The sequence below is a fragment of the Heterodontus francisci genome, chromosome 1 (assembly GCF_036365525.1).
Source record: "Heterodontus francisci isolate sHetFra1 chromosome 1, sHetFra1.hap1, whole genome shotgun sequence".
NCBI lineage: Eukaryota > Metazoa > Chordata > Chondrichthyes > Heterodontiformes > Heterodontidae > Heterodontus > Heterodontus francisci.
The window spans coordinates 170303071-170318871 of record NC_090371.1 but is presented as its reverse complement, the minus strand read 5'-3'; the positions used below and the strand labels follow the sequence as shown (position 1 = coordinate 170318871).

Here is a 15801-nt window from a genome sequence, read left to right as displayed (position 1 = left end):
CTATACTCTCAGCACTGTATGAACTGCTTTGCCTGTGCTGGGATGAGGGAGCAGTACCACAGGACATGCGTGATGTCAATATCATCACCCTCTATAAAAACAAAGGTGACCGCGGTGACTGCAACAACTACCGTGGAATCTCCCTGCTCAGCATAGTGGGGAAAGTCTTCGCTCGAGTCGCTTTAAACAGGCTGCAGAAGCTGGCAGAGTGTGTCTACCCTGAGGCACAGTGTGGCTTTCGAGCAGAGAGATCGACCATTGACATGCTGTTCTCCCTTCGTCAGCTACAGGAGAAATGCCGCGAACAACAGATGCCCCTCTACGTTGCTTTCATTGATCTCACCAAAGCCTTTGACCTCATCAGCAGACGTGGTCTCTTCAGACTACTAGAAAAGATCGGATGTCCACCAAAGCTACTAAGTATCATCACCTCATTCCATGACAATATGAAAGGCACAATTCAGCATAGCGGCGCCTCATCAGACCCCTTTCCTATCCTGAGTGGTGTGAAACAGGGCTGTATTCTCGCACCGACACTGTTTGGGATCATCTTCTCCCTGCTGCTGTCACATGCGTTCAAGTCTTCAGAAGAAGGAATTTTCCTCCACACAAGATCAGATGGCAGGTTGTTCAACCTTGCCCGTCTAAGAGCAAAGACCAAAGTACGGAAAGTCCTCATCAGGGAACTCCTCTCTGCTGACAATGCTGCATTAACATCTCACACAGAAGAGTGTCTGCAGAATCTCATCGACAGGTTTGCGGCTGCCTGCAACGAATTTGGCCTAACCAACAGCCTCAAGAAAACGAACATCATGGGACAGGACGTCAGAAATGCTCCATCCATCAATATCGGCAACCACGCTCTGGAAGTGGTTCAAGAGTTCACCTACCCACGCTCAACTATCACCAGTAACCTGTCTCTCGATGCTGAAATCAACAAGCGCATGGGAAAGGCTTCCACTGCTATGTCCAGACTGGCCAAGAGAGTGTGGGAAAATGGCGCACTGATACAGAACACAAAAGTCCGCGTGTATCAAGCCTGTGTCCTCAGTACCTTGCTCTACGGCAGCGAGGCCTGGACAACGTATGTCAGCCAAGAGCGACGTCTCAATTCATTCCATCTTCACTGTCTCCGGAGAATCCTTGGCATCAGGGGGCAGGACCGTATCTCCAACACAGAAGTCCTCGAGGTGGCCAACATCCCCAGCTTATACACACTACTGAGTCAGCGGCGCTTGAGATGGCTTGGCCATGTGAGCCGCATGGAAGATGGCAGGATCCCCAAGGACATATTGTACAGCGAGCTTGCCACTGGTATCAGACCCACCAACCGTCCATGTCTCCACTTTAAAGACGTCTGCAAACGCGACATGAAGTCCTGTGACATTGATCACAAGTCGGGGGAGTCAGTTGCCAGCGATCGCCAGAGCTGGCGGGCAGCCATAAAGGCGGGGCTAAAGTGTGACGAGTTGAAAAGACTTAGCAGTTGGCATGAAAAAAGACAGAAGCGCAAGGGGAGAGCCAACTGCGAAACAGCCCTGACAACCAATTTTATCTGCAGCACCTGTGGAAGAGTCTGTCACTCTAGTATTGGCCTTTATAGCCACTCCAGGCGATGCTCCACAAACCACTGACCACCTCTAGGCTCTTACCCATTGTCTCCCGAGACAAGGAGGCCAAAGAAGAAGACTCCAGTTCAGTTTCTGGTCAGTGGTAACCCCCAGGATGTTGATGGTGGGGGATTCAGCAATCGTAATGCTATTGAATGTCAAGGGGAGATGGATAGATTCTCTCTTGTTAGAGCTGGCTATTGCCTGTTTACAGATGAATCCATTAATATTGACTAGAATGCTTCTGGTCAACAAAAGTGGGATTATTACTAGTTCAATAATCTTTCTGTCAACTAAACATTCAGCAATTAGGAGCTTTTTTATGTAATCTTGGGCTTGCACCTAATTCATCAGTTTTCTGACATTATTTATGCACCTTGGATGATGGACTTGAAACATATGTTGTTAGAACCTAATTCTGTGGGAAAATTAATCAACGCAATGTTATTATTTGAGGCAGCAAATAACACCTGCTACCATTTCTAGAAAATGCAAAAGGTGCAAATAGATTTTGCCTTATAGGGATGAATTCTGTTGCTTACTTTCATTGCAAAGTTGGCATGAGTTGATCACAGATCTGATTCTAATTCTGAATTATCAAATAATTTCTATGTGGTCTGTTGAGTGCAGGAAAGAACTTTTTCTAATGCAATATTTCTTTGCAATATTTGCCTATAAAGCACCAAACTTGCCAAGCTGGCCCCTTCATGTGAAGACTGCTGTTTTTTCACCACCTGATTTTTTTTTTGTTCTCCTGTCCTACAGCAGTAGTACTGTGAATTCTACAACAAGCCACATCAGACTATGTCAAAACCACAGTAATGCTTTCTGATGTACAACATGTTTACAAACCCTCTCTGTGAGCAGCTTGTTGTACAGACTCAGCATGAATAGATTTTTGGCCCTGGCACTGAAGCAGATGGGGAACTTATGCCACCATCTGAGATCAGGTGTTGTTGCAGCACAAACTCAAATAATTTTAATCTGGAGCAGAATATACACCCCCAAACCCAGTACAACAAGAATGTAGAAAAATGAAATGCTTCCAATACCCATGGAATTGTAAGCCAATTTAATTTATGACCTGCAATAGCAGAGGGGAGAAAATTCTATTGGGGATTCGAATGCTGAGGAAAAAGATTTCATTTGTTTTCTGGCATTAATTATTTTCAAGTAATTTCCCACTAATCAAAAGCAATGTATTCACTCTGTCATTTCAATAGTCATGATGGATAATAAACAGATGACCTGCAAACTGATCACATTCATCCATAATTCACCCATATTTCTCCAGATTGCTGATTTGTGGCCTATCCTTTGTTGTGCACCTGAAAACCATCAGAAGATGCAACAAGCAGGAAAGAGCAGAAACAACTTTTAAAAGCATCCTGTGAATGCACAATGCAATAGTCAGTGTCTGAAGAAGTAAAACACATTAATATTTCTGGTGGAATCCTGCCTGGGAACCTGAGTAGAGTTGAGTTTTGTATATCCCAGAGGTAAATTTAACAAATGTCACAAGTAGACCAAACTTGGCTGGGAAATGTATTTGTGAGGTCAATCAAAAGAAGTATCTATTAGAAATGTTCCTGCTGTCTTCTCCTGACTGCTTGTGGGATGTGGGTGTGTGGGAGGCTGGGTTTTTTTCAGCACCTTTTCATGCGTGATTTGACGGCGATCTTCAGTAGGTGATTGGACCACAAGAGAAAGCCAGTGGATGTGATTAAAGCCATTTATTTGCCTTCCACCCAAAAAAATGCATGGTAACATCAGTTGTTCAGCCATATTGCAACCCTATTGAGATCCTCACTAGTCACTGAACCAACTCACAGGCATCAGATAAAATTAATATTTAAACACTTATACATATGGAATTTGGAACATTAATCATTATGGTAAGAGTTGAGCACCCTAACCCAAGATATTGCTTCAGCCCATGGATAGCAGATAGGATTGTTCATGATCTTACGTGAAAAGGGGAAAAGCTGATGGCTATAATTCCTTCCTTAGAATTTTAAGCAGCATATTTAAAGGAATGATCTGATAATGGAAAATGAATTTTACGAACACATTGTCAGCTGACTTGTGGGCTCAGCACTTAAATAAAAGAAATAGACCAAGAGACTGGGTACTTGAAGTCCATTTCCCTCAACCAGCTACATCGGAAATTAGAGAACATGAGAGCTTAGAGCTCCCTGATGGCTTTTTAGGGATGCACAAGTTGGAGGTTAACCAAAGATGAGAGCAAAATACTACAGATGCTGGAAATCTGAAATAACAACAGAAAATACTGGAAATACTCAGCAGGTCTGGCAGCATCTGTGAAGAGAGAAACAGGGTTAACATTTCCGTTCTGATGAAAGGTCACTGACCTGAAACATTTCAACTGTTTCTCTTTCCACAGATGTTGCCAGACCTGCTGAAATATTTCCAGTGTTTTGTTTTTATTGAAGGTTAACGAACTTTAGTTAAAAGATCTCAGCCACAGCAGCAGTTGGGGCAATGCTGTTTGACTCGGTTTCCTCAAGGTAGATAAGGTAAATAAAATACATGATTTCAGCTTGTGATAGCCATCCTGTGATTCCTGCTATTAATTTTTTTTCTATTGGCAAATATGTACATAGCCATCAGGAGAGGACAGGATCAAGCTCAGCTGTGATGATCTCCATGGTCAGATAATCTGCTGTCCTTCAGTGTACAGCTTCACATTTGAAGAATGTTACAAGGCATTGGAGAGCTGCCAGCAGCCATGGACCCTCACTCCAGGAAGAGCTACTACCTTTCAGAGAGACAAGCGTTGGTGGGCTGGGGGAGAGAAAATTAGTGTCGAAAAATATTACACTACAGTTTCAATTCTGAAAAGAACAGTCAATAATATTTGTCTAATTGACAAAATTCTTTTACTTCTTTATGGTTGGGTTTACACTGTAGCTGCAGGACAGATGCCAGTCTGGCATAGCTTGCTTAAATTGCCAGGATCAGGGAAGAGAGCTATGCACATGACTGCTCATACGTGTGGCCAGAGCTTTACTCCCAGACAGTAAATTCTAAATATTTTGAGCACATAGACAGTGATAGTTCAAACCTGTAAAATACCCCAATCTGAAATTGCACAGGAGTAAATTTCCCTTGGTATTAAATAACAAGTCATGTAGATCAGGCCCTGATTCCAGAGTTATAGGCCCTGATGGTTATGGGGAGGTGGGGAGGGTGCGGGGGAGCACAACAGTGCAGGAAAAATCCAACAAGGCCATTTCCCACATGGCAGCCAGCCAAATTGGCAGACTTGTCAGCTGTAGCCGAAGATCCTTAGGGACAGTACCTGGTAATCGGGAGGAAGGGAGGCAGAAATCGGGGCTGGAACGTGGGAAGTTGCTTCTCACGGCAGAGGGTGGAGAGACTCCCCCATCAGCAGTGGGAGGTCAAAGGTTTTCTTGTGAGGCCAGTGGGACGACTACTGCTCCTCCTAACCCACAAGGAGTGCTGTAAAAGGCACATTCGCTTTCTCTGCTGTTTTCTGAACCCTGGAATACCTGGTGGCAACTTTTTAATTTAAATTAGGCTCCCAATTGCAGGGTTGGAGCCTGATTTAAATATGTTAATGAAGTGTTCTGCCTCAAAACCTGTGGCGCAATACCGACAATGGCCATATACATAGCAGGATGGGGATGTGTTTCGTGTTGTAACAATTTCAACCCTCTGACCCTCTCCTGCCTATCATGATGGGATTAATATTGAGGCCACACAGTTACCTATGCATAGTTGTGAAGTAGAAACTGCAGAAATAGTAATACAGCTGCACCTTGACTGATGAACAAGATTAATTTTGGGTGCCAGCCCTAATTTCGAGTTGTATTTACTACGGGTGAGGTGTGTGCTGCTTTACTTCCAGTCATTTGAAGAAAGCAAGAACAAATTTGCAGTTACCATGTTTCACAGTCACCTTAATTATAGCAAAATGTAAATAATTCCTCAAAAAAAAGATTTGCCTGAAATATTCTGTGTCAGGCAGCTGCCGGAACAAATTTATAAGATTAGAGTGTCATGCTGGGTGAAAATGTTTAGTGAACTGAGGCAGTTTGCCAGGTCATTTAGTGGATTTCAATTGAAAGAAAACCTATAGTCCTTTTCCTGAGCAGTTCCCCATAGTGACGGTGTTGTATATAAAGTGGTTAAAAGTTTTAATTTTATAACATTTACAGGATGACTTCTTTAATATGTATTGTTATGATGGAAAGAAGATTGAATGTTCTTGTTTGTACGAATACTGAATTTCTTTTAGGTTCAAGCAAGTGCTTAAGTATTCAAAGGCTTTGTGTACATTGTGAAGTCCCTAAAAAAAAAAATTACAGTGTTAAATCCAACAGATAAACTGAGCTTTGTCTCCTGTTCTTTCCAATCCTGCACCCTCTGCCCTCCTCAACAGTAGGCCCAATCTTGGCCTGTTTTTGTGACACAGAGACTTTGTGTGTAGAGGACTGTATAGTATTGCTCTCTGGCTCACCCTGCACTGACTTTGCTTGCACTGTTTCATTCTTGGAGAGTTTCATTGTTTCCTGGGAGATGAAATGCTGAACTTTCTGGCGGCTTTCAGTGAGCTGGAGTCGGAAGGGCCTTTGGAGCTAAGTCGCGATCATCTGATGCAACCACTGCAGCAGGCGAGGTATAGTAATTGTAGTTAGATCACGCACAGCATGTGAAAGACCACAGAGCAGTAAGAAGCTTGCATTTCCAACATGTGGCGTGTGTGCGGTCCTGGCTGTAACATTGTCTAGCCGATGATGAACAGAGCCCAGGCACTTCCCAAACTGGGAGCATAGGAAAAGAAAATTGGCTGGTAAACCTTCCCAGGTCAAGAAAGGGAGCAAATTGTCTACTGTACCTTCTTGGCTGAGGATTGGTGTATGGGATAAGGGAACCTGAAAAGACAAGAAAACTAATTTTTTTAGAAACACTGGACAAGCAATTACACACGGTAGCTGAAATATTGTGCTTATCAACATAAAATAGCTTACTTTTTTTTTTACATTATTTGCAAGTGCAGGGTCTTACTTGGGGCACTGAGCCTAAGTTTTCAAAGATCCCTGAAAGTTGCATTGCAGTCACAATTTTCAATTTTATGTGAAAACTTGTGGCCTATTATTCTCAGCTGTACATATGTTTTGGAAAGTTGCAGCTGCTGGAGATTAAACCCATTCAGATTGTATGGTAATGATGCTAATGGCACAGGAGGGTGTCCTTTATAGCACTATCATAAAAGTTCAGAGAGAATAGGATGTAGAGTTGGATCAACAAGTTTCGCCAGAAACATGGGAGAGAGCCTTTGCCTTAGTGATAGCATTTCCACCTGTTTTGTTTGAACCCTACTCCAGATACTCCCGTCGAGTGGAGACTGGAGTTCCAGTTCTGAATTCTGTGGTGACATCCAGTGGAATGCTCTCATCCAGTGTGTGTGGGTTGCCCCCCTCATCATATAAATTGTAGAAGCTCATGAAACCCTCCTGCCCTATAGAACTATTAGCTAGTACAAAAATGGTTCCAGCCATGGAAGAAGCGTTCACATTGTGGCCCATCAAATTTGTTATTTGGCCTGTGACTCCTTCCTCTACTTTGTAATATTGTTCCCAATGGCAGAAGGGTTGCATATCAGAGGTCACCGTTTTAAAGTGATTGATAAAAGCATCAATAGCAACGTGAGGAGAAACTTCTTTACACAGCAAGTGGTTAGGATCTGGAATGCACTGCCTGAGAGTGTGTTGGAGGCAGATTCAATCAGGGCTTTGAAAAGGGCATTGGATAATCACCTGAGGGGGAACATTTTATAGAGCTAAGGAGAAAGGGTGGGGGAGTGGGACTAGCTAAATTGCTCTTGGAGAGAGCCAGCATGGGTTCAACAGGCCAAATGGTCGCCTGCTATACTGTAACAATTCCATGATTCTATTCTCCAATGGAAAGTGTGAAGCTACAAAAACAACAACAGTGAGACAGGTTATTCAGCTGTGGGAGAAAGCAGATTTCCTGGTCTTTCATCTTATTTATTTGTTTGTGGAACCTTGTTGTGCCCAAATTGGGTGCTACATTTGCCGACATAACAACCGCGACTGCACTTCAAAAGTAATTTAATGGTTGTGAGCTGTCCTGGGCGTCCTGTGGCTGTGATGAGGTCCATTCCATCTCTTCCACATTCCGTTGTTAACAGAAAGAACTTAGCAGCCTGGAAGTAGATTCTGTTCACCATTCCCACTGCCTTCAGTCTTTTGTTGATTTATTCTCTCCTTTCTTGTTTCTTCTATTCCTTTATTAGCTTCCCGTGTCACTTCTGTAACCTTATTTAACGATATCGACGCCAAAACTGCCATTGATGTTCTCGTTTTCAATTTTTGGTGATTTATAAGTTATATTAACAATGAATGTGATATCAGCCTCACCGTGGAGTTAATTTTCACATGACATGCATGGCTATATTAGGACCTTTTCTAGCCTATAAAATGTATTAATATTTATTTCTGTTCATAGTTATCTCACCTCTGCATTCTTTAGTTCATGGGATCCCATTAAATGGGAAAATAATACTGATCAGATGTTTTTCAGAATATTAGAAAAAAATCAAAAAGATTCTTGGAGGAAATAGCCAATAGTTGCCATGACCTGGATTGCACTGCCTGAAAAGGGTAGTGGAAGAAAATTCAATAGTAACTTTCAAAAGGGAATTGGATAAATACTTGAAAAGGAAAAATTTGCAGGAGTATGTGCAAAGTGCAAGGGAGTGGGACTAATTGGATAGCTCTTTTGAAGAGCTGGTGCAGACATGATGGGCCTAATGACCTCTGTGTTGTATGGAACTATGATTCTCACCAAGCAATGAAAACATTTACCAATATTTTCCATATTTTGTATTCATTGTAGATAAAGGTGTGTTACTTTGTCACTGTAAATTAACAGTGAAAAGTGAAACTCATGTCCATTCAAAAATGACAAACCCGGCTGCACGGTATTGAACTAATGCTTATTTGGTATTTTGTAATTATCAGTGGTAAAATACTGTATAGTAGTTGGAAATATTAAATTCAGGTCAGTGTTTTTATAAAGGTTAAAACACTGTGGTAAAATGAAATATGTTTTGTTCTCTAATAATTATAAAATCAACTCCACCCAAAAAAATGAGGGATTATTAGCAATAGAATTTTGTACATTGTTTATTGTTACCAGACATTAGGCCATAATTGATGAAGCCTCCTTGGATATCTGATTAAATCTGGTTTGTCTGCAGTATCTAATTACATATTTAGACCCACAGTGGGTTTTATACATGTTGCCAGTTGGCGGGAAGCGCAGTGAATATCTTCATTAACGTGATTGAGTCAGCAGTAGAACCTTTATCCAGTAGAAGATGGTAACAATAAATGATGCAGAGAATTCGATTGCTAAATAATCTGTTTACATTTTTCTGGGTAGGGTTGATTTTATAATTTATTGTTGAGCCAAAATATATTTCATTTTAGCACATTGTATCAGTGCGTTAACCTTTAAGTCCTAGCAAATACTTATCCCTCAATCAACATCACTGATTTATCTAATTGCTGTTTGTGGGATCTTGCTGTGTGCAAATTGGCTGCCACACCTCCTACATTACAACCGTGACTGTGTTTCAAAAGTACTTCATTAGTTGTAAAGTGATTTGGGACATCCTGAGGTTGTGAATGGTGCTAAGTAAATACAAGTCTTCCTTTTTATATTTTGGTGAAGCAGTACTGTCAACCTCAAGTCCACCATCTGCCTGTGTTGCACTTGACTTAATGTGTGTCAGGATTTTCTTGACACGCATTCTCCTGAATCGCCTACTTCCTGTGGCTGAGGAAATCCACCCAGAGGCACAGTGTGGCTTTACACCTTCCAGAGAAACCTCAGACATGGTTTTTGTTGTCAGACAAATCCAAGAAAAATGTCGAGAACAACACTAGGAACTCTTCATTACATTCAACGACCTGACCAAAGCATTTGACTCAGTTAATCACGAGACTCTGTGGATTGTGCACCAAAGATTTGGATGACCAAGAAACTTCATCGCAATCCTGCAATTGCTCCATGATGATATGACTGCAATTGTCTTGAGTGGATGGTCTGAAACAGATGCATTCAGAATCCAGACCGGGGTCAAGCAAGGCTGTGTGATAGCCCCCATACTATTTACAATCTACCTGACAGTGGTTATGCACCTCATCAAAGATCAGCTGTCCTCTGGAATGAGTATTAAATACTGCCTAGATGGAAACTCTCTAACTTAAGTCACCTCCGTGCCAAAACTAAACTGACCACCATAGACATACATGATCTACAGTTTGCGGATGACTGCTCTATCGTTGCGCACTCTGCACCAGATTTGCAAGCCACTCTCAATCTCTTCAATTCTGCATACGAGAGACTCAGTCTGTCCTTGAATGTTGCCAAAACAAAACTCGTACATCAACCCACACCTGGTCAGCCAAATATTCCACCTCCCATATATGTTGAAGGAGAGACATTGGAATATGTTGACCATTTTCCATACCTTGGCAGCCACCTCTGTCAAAGGGCCACCATTGACGAGATCCAACACCAGATCAGCTGCGCCAGCTCAACCTTCTACAAACTACGACAGCGAGTGTTTAACAACAAAGACCTCCGCAAGTCAACATAAGTTCTAGTGCACAGAGCAGTTGTTGTCACCACATTCCTGTGCTGCTGTGAGACCTGGACTGTGTATCAGCAACACAAAAGAGTGCTAGAGAAATTCCATCAGCAAAGTCTCCACCAGATGCTCTGGATTCAATGGGAGGACCATTGAACAAACGCTCATGTCCTTCCTGAGGTCAACTCCGTAAGCATTCAGGCAAAACTCCTGAAAAATCAACTTCAATGGACTGGACACTGTGTCCGGATGGATGAAAACCCTCTCCCCTGCCAGTTCCCGTTTTTCTCAACTCTCAAATGGCCAGCGTTCCAGGGAGGACAAAGAAAATGCTTCAACGACACTCGGAAGCTCTCTTTAAAGCATGTCAGCATTGATATTGATGACTGGGAGGAACTTGCTACCAATCGTTCAAAATGGCGACAACTTGTCCATCAAGCTGCATCATGCTTTAAGTCCAAACACCTTAATGATGATGCAGAGCGGCAGCAGAGAAGGAAAGAAAAGGAAGCAAATCCTGCACTCTGGATCCCACTACCTCATGGGACATCCGGCCCCGTGTGCCTAAAGATCTGCAGGTCGAGAATCGGCCTGTTCAATCACCTGAAGACCCATGGCAGAAACTCGTGACCTTGAGTAGACGTCATCCTCGAGTTGAGATACAGCCGATGATGACGACTTGACTTAATCGAAGATTCTGATTCTCACAGTGATCCCTTATTTTTAAATTAGCAAATCCAAAATTCTGGCTCAGATTTCAAAATAATAATTAGTTTAATGAGCAGCGTCTGATATTATCACTCCCAGCAATTGTCATTTATTTGACTGGGTCTTATCCAGCCTTCAAATTGTTATGAATTGCGTCTGTGTATGCATGTTATAGAATGTGATACAGCACTGAACATGGGGAAAGATAATGGTTTTAGCAACATAAAATGCTACACGTCCTTGGCCGCTGTAATATTTTGAATTGTCTTATCAGGTTCCCATTCTGTTATGCTGACTTTCTGTATGGCAGCACATAAAATGTTTAATGTGTGGAAAGCACAACACCACTATTAGTTACTCTAGCTAAGTTACTGTGGAAATGTTGAGCCCAAGTATACTTTCCTTACAATATGTGCAAGATAATGCAATATATACGCCAGTAAAATGCCTGCAATTTGACAAAGGGTGTTGCTACAAAGTAGGTTCACTGTTACGACAGCAATACATGATAGTACACATCTGTTAACTTCCAAGTCAGCTGTAAATCAAACCTATAGCAGTAATGGTGGACCCTGAAGCAGAAAAAGTAATTGAATTTAAAAATATTAAAAACGATCTGTCTACGTACACTTCCTGTATCTTTTTTCCATTCTAATTTCTTATATTCTCCTGTCGATGTAACCTTGTGGTGCTGCAATTATGCCCTCTTCTCGGTGGACGTGCTTCAGTGTCATCGTTGATAGGAAGTTGAAATTAGTGTGACATTCTGATATAGTTTCAATTATAAACAACAATTTGTATTAATATAGCACCTTTAGCATGGCAAAACATCCCAATGTGCTTCATAGGAATGTTATCAAACAAAATTTGACACCAAACCACATATTAGAACAGGTGATCGAAATCTTGGTCAAAGAGGGAGGTAGACATAGAATGGAAATATAACAAAAAGGACAGAATCTATGACTTTAAAGTGAAGATGGAATGACATCTGGGTACCTCGGTTCAATTATTCTTGGCATCTAACCTTGCTTCACCTGAAAACTGAACTTGGCTTTAACTCCCCCACTGCAATTCCACAGAAGATTGACTAGTATTCGAACAATAGGTAGTTGTGTGACACAGTCTCAGGGCGCTGCACATAAACTGTTCTTGTGGTTTATCAGATCACCAGAATCTCTCAGCTGTGTTACACCTCTGTAACACATTCACAGTTATTTATTGACTTCTTTCTCATGTTGCACAGTGTGTGTGCACCAAACCGTATCCTGTAAGATGAGGCAAACTTCTTTGAAAGTGCCAATAATGCTTATTAAAGAGTGCAACAAAAATTCAAGAGGTTGAATTTACTTGGTGCAGGGATCGGGGGGGTGGGGGGTGCGGTGGGGGCTATGCGTGAGGTGGGTGTTCCCGATTGTCCGTAGTAACTTTGGTAGATATCTGTGGGCATCCGTAGAAATGACATAAAATGCATTTACGTTGTTTCTGTGGATCTTCTGCCGAAGTTACAGCAGGCGATCAGGAACCACCCCCCACATAGAAATTCAACCTCCGAACATCAATATGTTTCTACTCAATATAGCAATCAGTCTCACAATATCAAAAATTGTGATTGATGACATGCTGTAGTTTATAGAAACATAGGAAAATAGGAGCGGGAGTAGGTCATTTGGCTCCTCAAGCCTGCTCTGCCATTCAACTAGATCATGGCTGATTTTCCACCTCAATGCCATTTTCCCACACTATCCCCATATCCCTTGATATATTTAATGTTTGATTTTAGTATATATATGCAACATTTAAATTTTGCACATTGAGCATTGTGTTTGAGTCTCGAACAGTGGCAATTTGAAAATGGCACACTTGGATTTTAATATACTTTTATGGTCAACATTTGATATTTTGCTAAATATTTTCCTATGTATAATGTGACTGGCTCTATTTAGTGTAAAGGATATTCAGTGTCTCAAGCTGATCTAGTATTCTTTGTATCACAATCCAATTCTGACACCTGCCAACCAGAACTTGCACATAATTGTTACTGTTAACTGGCAGCAATAAACCACAATGGAATCAAATCCATGAGCTATTCATGCCTTCTCAGCACCTCCTTGTTAAGTACATTGTAACTGGTGTTTTAATCTACAAAGCAATATATTTCTAGTTTAACTGAATAACAACAGTACCTGAATTAAGCAGTCAGCAGTATATATGGCCCCAGTGATTGAGAACAGCTATTGATTAAAAACAAACTGATCTGTGCTGAGTAAGATCCTCTCAGCCAGGGGCACAGCAGGAGGACTACAGTTGATCTCAGTGCTCCTAGTGTCTCACTTGAGTGGTTGTCCTCACGTGCAAGTCTAAGGCAGTGTTACTAACTTTTTAGCAAGAACCACAATCCTAAACAGTCTCTTGTTTGAGGGGCACTCTCAGGAATGCTACACACTGAGCATTGGCATCTGGCCTTATACAGTGAATCTCTGATTTTACTCATCTCGTTGTTGACCGTTTTCAATTGAAGTCCAGTTACATTGGCGTAAGAAGAGAAAATAAAACCTAATAGGACTATTTATAATTCAGTTAAATAATCCTATTTTTGTAGTTTATTATCTATGGGGATGCCTCCTTTTGGTAGAAAGGAGAGAAAAAAGCAATATATTTAGCATTTCGCAGCAGGGCAGGCCTCGAGTGGAGATCTGGAGCTGCCATGGGACCACTATTAAGCAGCAACCAGGCTGTATCATGAGCACTACTGTGCCAGATATTCAACTAAGACATCACAGCTGAGTCTTCCTCATCAAACATCTCTAAACATGCTCTTTCCAACTTGAGTCATTACATAATGATCAGAAGTGGGAATCCTGGCTGCTTTTTAACATTTTTCCTTCTCCCTAAGACAAATAGTATGGTGCCTGTGACACTCCCCAGCTCTGATCACCAAACTTGGTGCAGAGCTGAAATTAAACCTAAGGCCTTCCTAATCTGTACTGCTCATTACCACAATATAGAGCACTTTTATCAGTAGAGATATTGAGGAAAATAAAGTGTACACTGGGACTTTGGTATTTTCATCATGATGAGTTTGGTCTTTGATGTAGACTTTATCTTCAATTAAAAAATAAAAATTATAATGCTATTTCCTTATTGTTCATTGTAAGTTTCACAACTGCTTTGCACTATACATGCAACAGATAAAATCAAAACCAGATTACTTATTTCCAAAGCAAAATACTGCAGATGCTGGAAATCTGAACGAGAAACAGAAAATGCTGGAAATACTCAGCTGATCTGGCAGCATCTGTGGAGAGAGAAAACAGAGTTAAAGTTTCAGGTCAGTGACTTTTCATCAGAACTGCTGAGTATATGCAGCTTTTTCTGTTTTTAATTCCCGAATAACTTTATTGCTGTTTGTGGTATTTCACTGTGTAGAAAATGGTTACTGGGTTTACAACAATCACTCGTCTCCAAAGTAATTAATTGTACGTGAAGCACTTTGAGACATTTCTGAGAGAGGTGATAAGGTGTTACATAAATGTAGTTCTTTCTGATTGTGTTTGTAACCACTGTATTAAATCTGCAAATGCTGTGCTTTCTGGCGGTGATTTTGAAACTCCAGAATATGTTAGTAGATTTCAGTCCCAACTGACCAGCTCAGGACACGCTTTATCTCAGAACCAGCTTTTCAAGTCACGATTTTCAACTTGAGCTGAACATAATGCTACATACAACTCTTAATTTTTAGAATGCCCTGAGTGCCACAGTGGGCTGGTTATCTAGACAATGATTAAAATGGGGGGGGGGGGTGGAAGGGGGGCAACTATTTAATTACTCCCCATCTTCAGACAATCTCCTACTTAATAGTTACTGAGGCTAACGTCTCCTGCTGAATCCTGTAGGATTAAAATCAGTGGACGTCTTTAAGGTTTTTACAGCACTTGGCAGAGTTTATTTTCAGAACCCCCCCCCCCCACCTTACCTCCCCTTTGCAATGTGGCACATTCCTGTCTAGAGAAGGATGGACTTGTGATTAGGTACTGGAGTAGTTGTTTGGCTGTGAGAGAGAGCCATGTTGAACAGTAGAATGCTCTTGCTAAAAATGTAAATTAACAAGTGGATTAGGAAAGGATTGAAAAGATTGTCCAACTGTAAAAGCCCTTCTGAGTGGGTAAGAAATTTTTTTTAAAAATTAGAACTAAAATTTAACCCTTGATAAAGTACATTGGCAGTAACGTGTTTTCACTGACATTGCTTGGACAACGTTAAGTGGTCTCAGCTGCAAACATGAACAAAAGGCAGGTTTCGGACCTGGTTTCTCGTATCATTGCTCTGTGTGCAGCTTATGCACGCCTGGCTAGTCTGAATCATCTAACCATTTATAAGACAACCACATGTTTCAAATGTTTCAGGTACTAAAGAGATGAAGTATTGTTTCTGCAGACAGGTATGGGATGCGACAGATACTTTCCAATAGTCTTTTTTTAAATTGATTTAAAATCTAGATTCAACCTGCCTCCCCAAAATGTGGCTATGCTGTTTAATTAATTGAAATGATTGTGAGCGGTTGTCAGGGAGTTAGTCGTTGCCTCACCTGGGTACAGTGTGCAAAGTCTGCGGTCATTGCTGCTGAGAGTGACTGGCTGGTTTTAAGTATTTGAATCGTCAATCAGATAAGTGTGCTTTGTCACACTGACTGCCTGGTTACGGTGTCCTGAACAGACCTTTGTACCTTTCACGTTAGATTTTGCAGTTCGAAATCAGAAGTAAAATGGAGATTGTGTGTGTGTCTCCCTCAAAATAACTGTTTCTGCAGAATTT

General features: G+C 41.4%; 1 protein-coding gene across 11 annotated transcripts in view; it reads left to right on the top strand.

The window, feature by feature from the left end:
• Positions 1–15801, top strand: part of shroom3 (shroom family member 3) — a 480123-nt gene that overhangs the window by 338291 nt on the left and 126031 nt on the right. For 2 of the 11 annotated variants that reach the window (XM_068038340.1, XM_068038360.1), the window contains exon 1: positions 15046–15151. The exons of 7 other annotated variants lie outside the window; for them this stretch is intronic. The gene's annotated coding sequence lies outside the window, so the exon portion shown is untranslated. Of the gene's footprint in view, positions 1–14247; positions 14318–15045; positions 15152–15403; positions 15428–15801 lie in introns of those variants that run through there. 2 more of the 11 variants (XM_068038382.1, XM_068038387.1) reach the window with 2 other exon arrangements.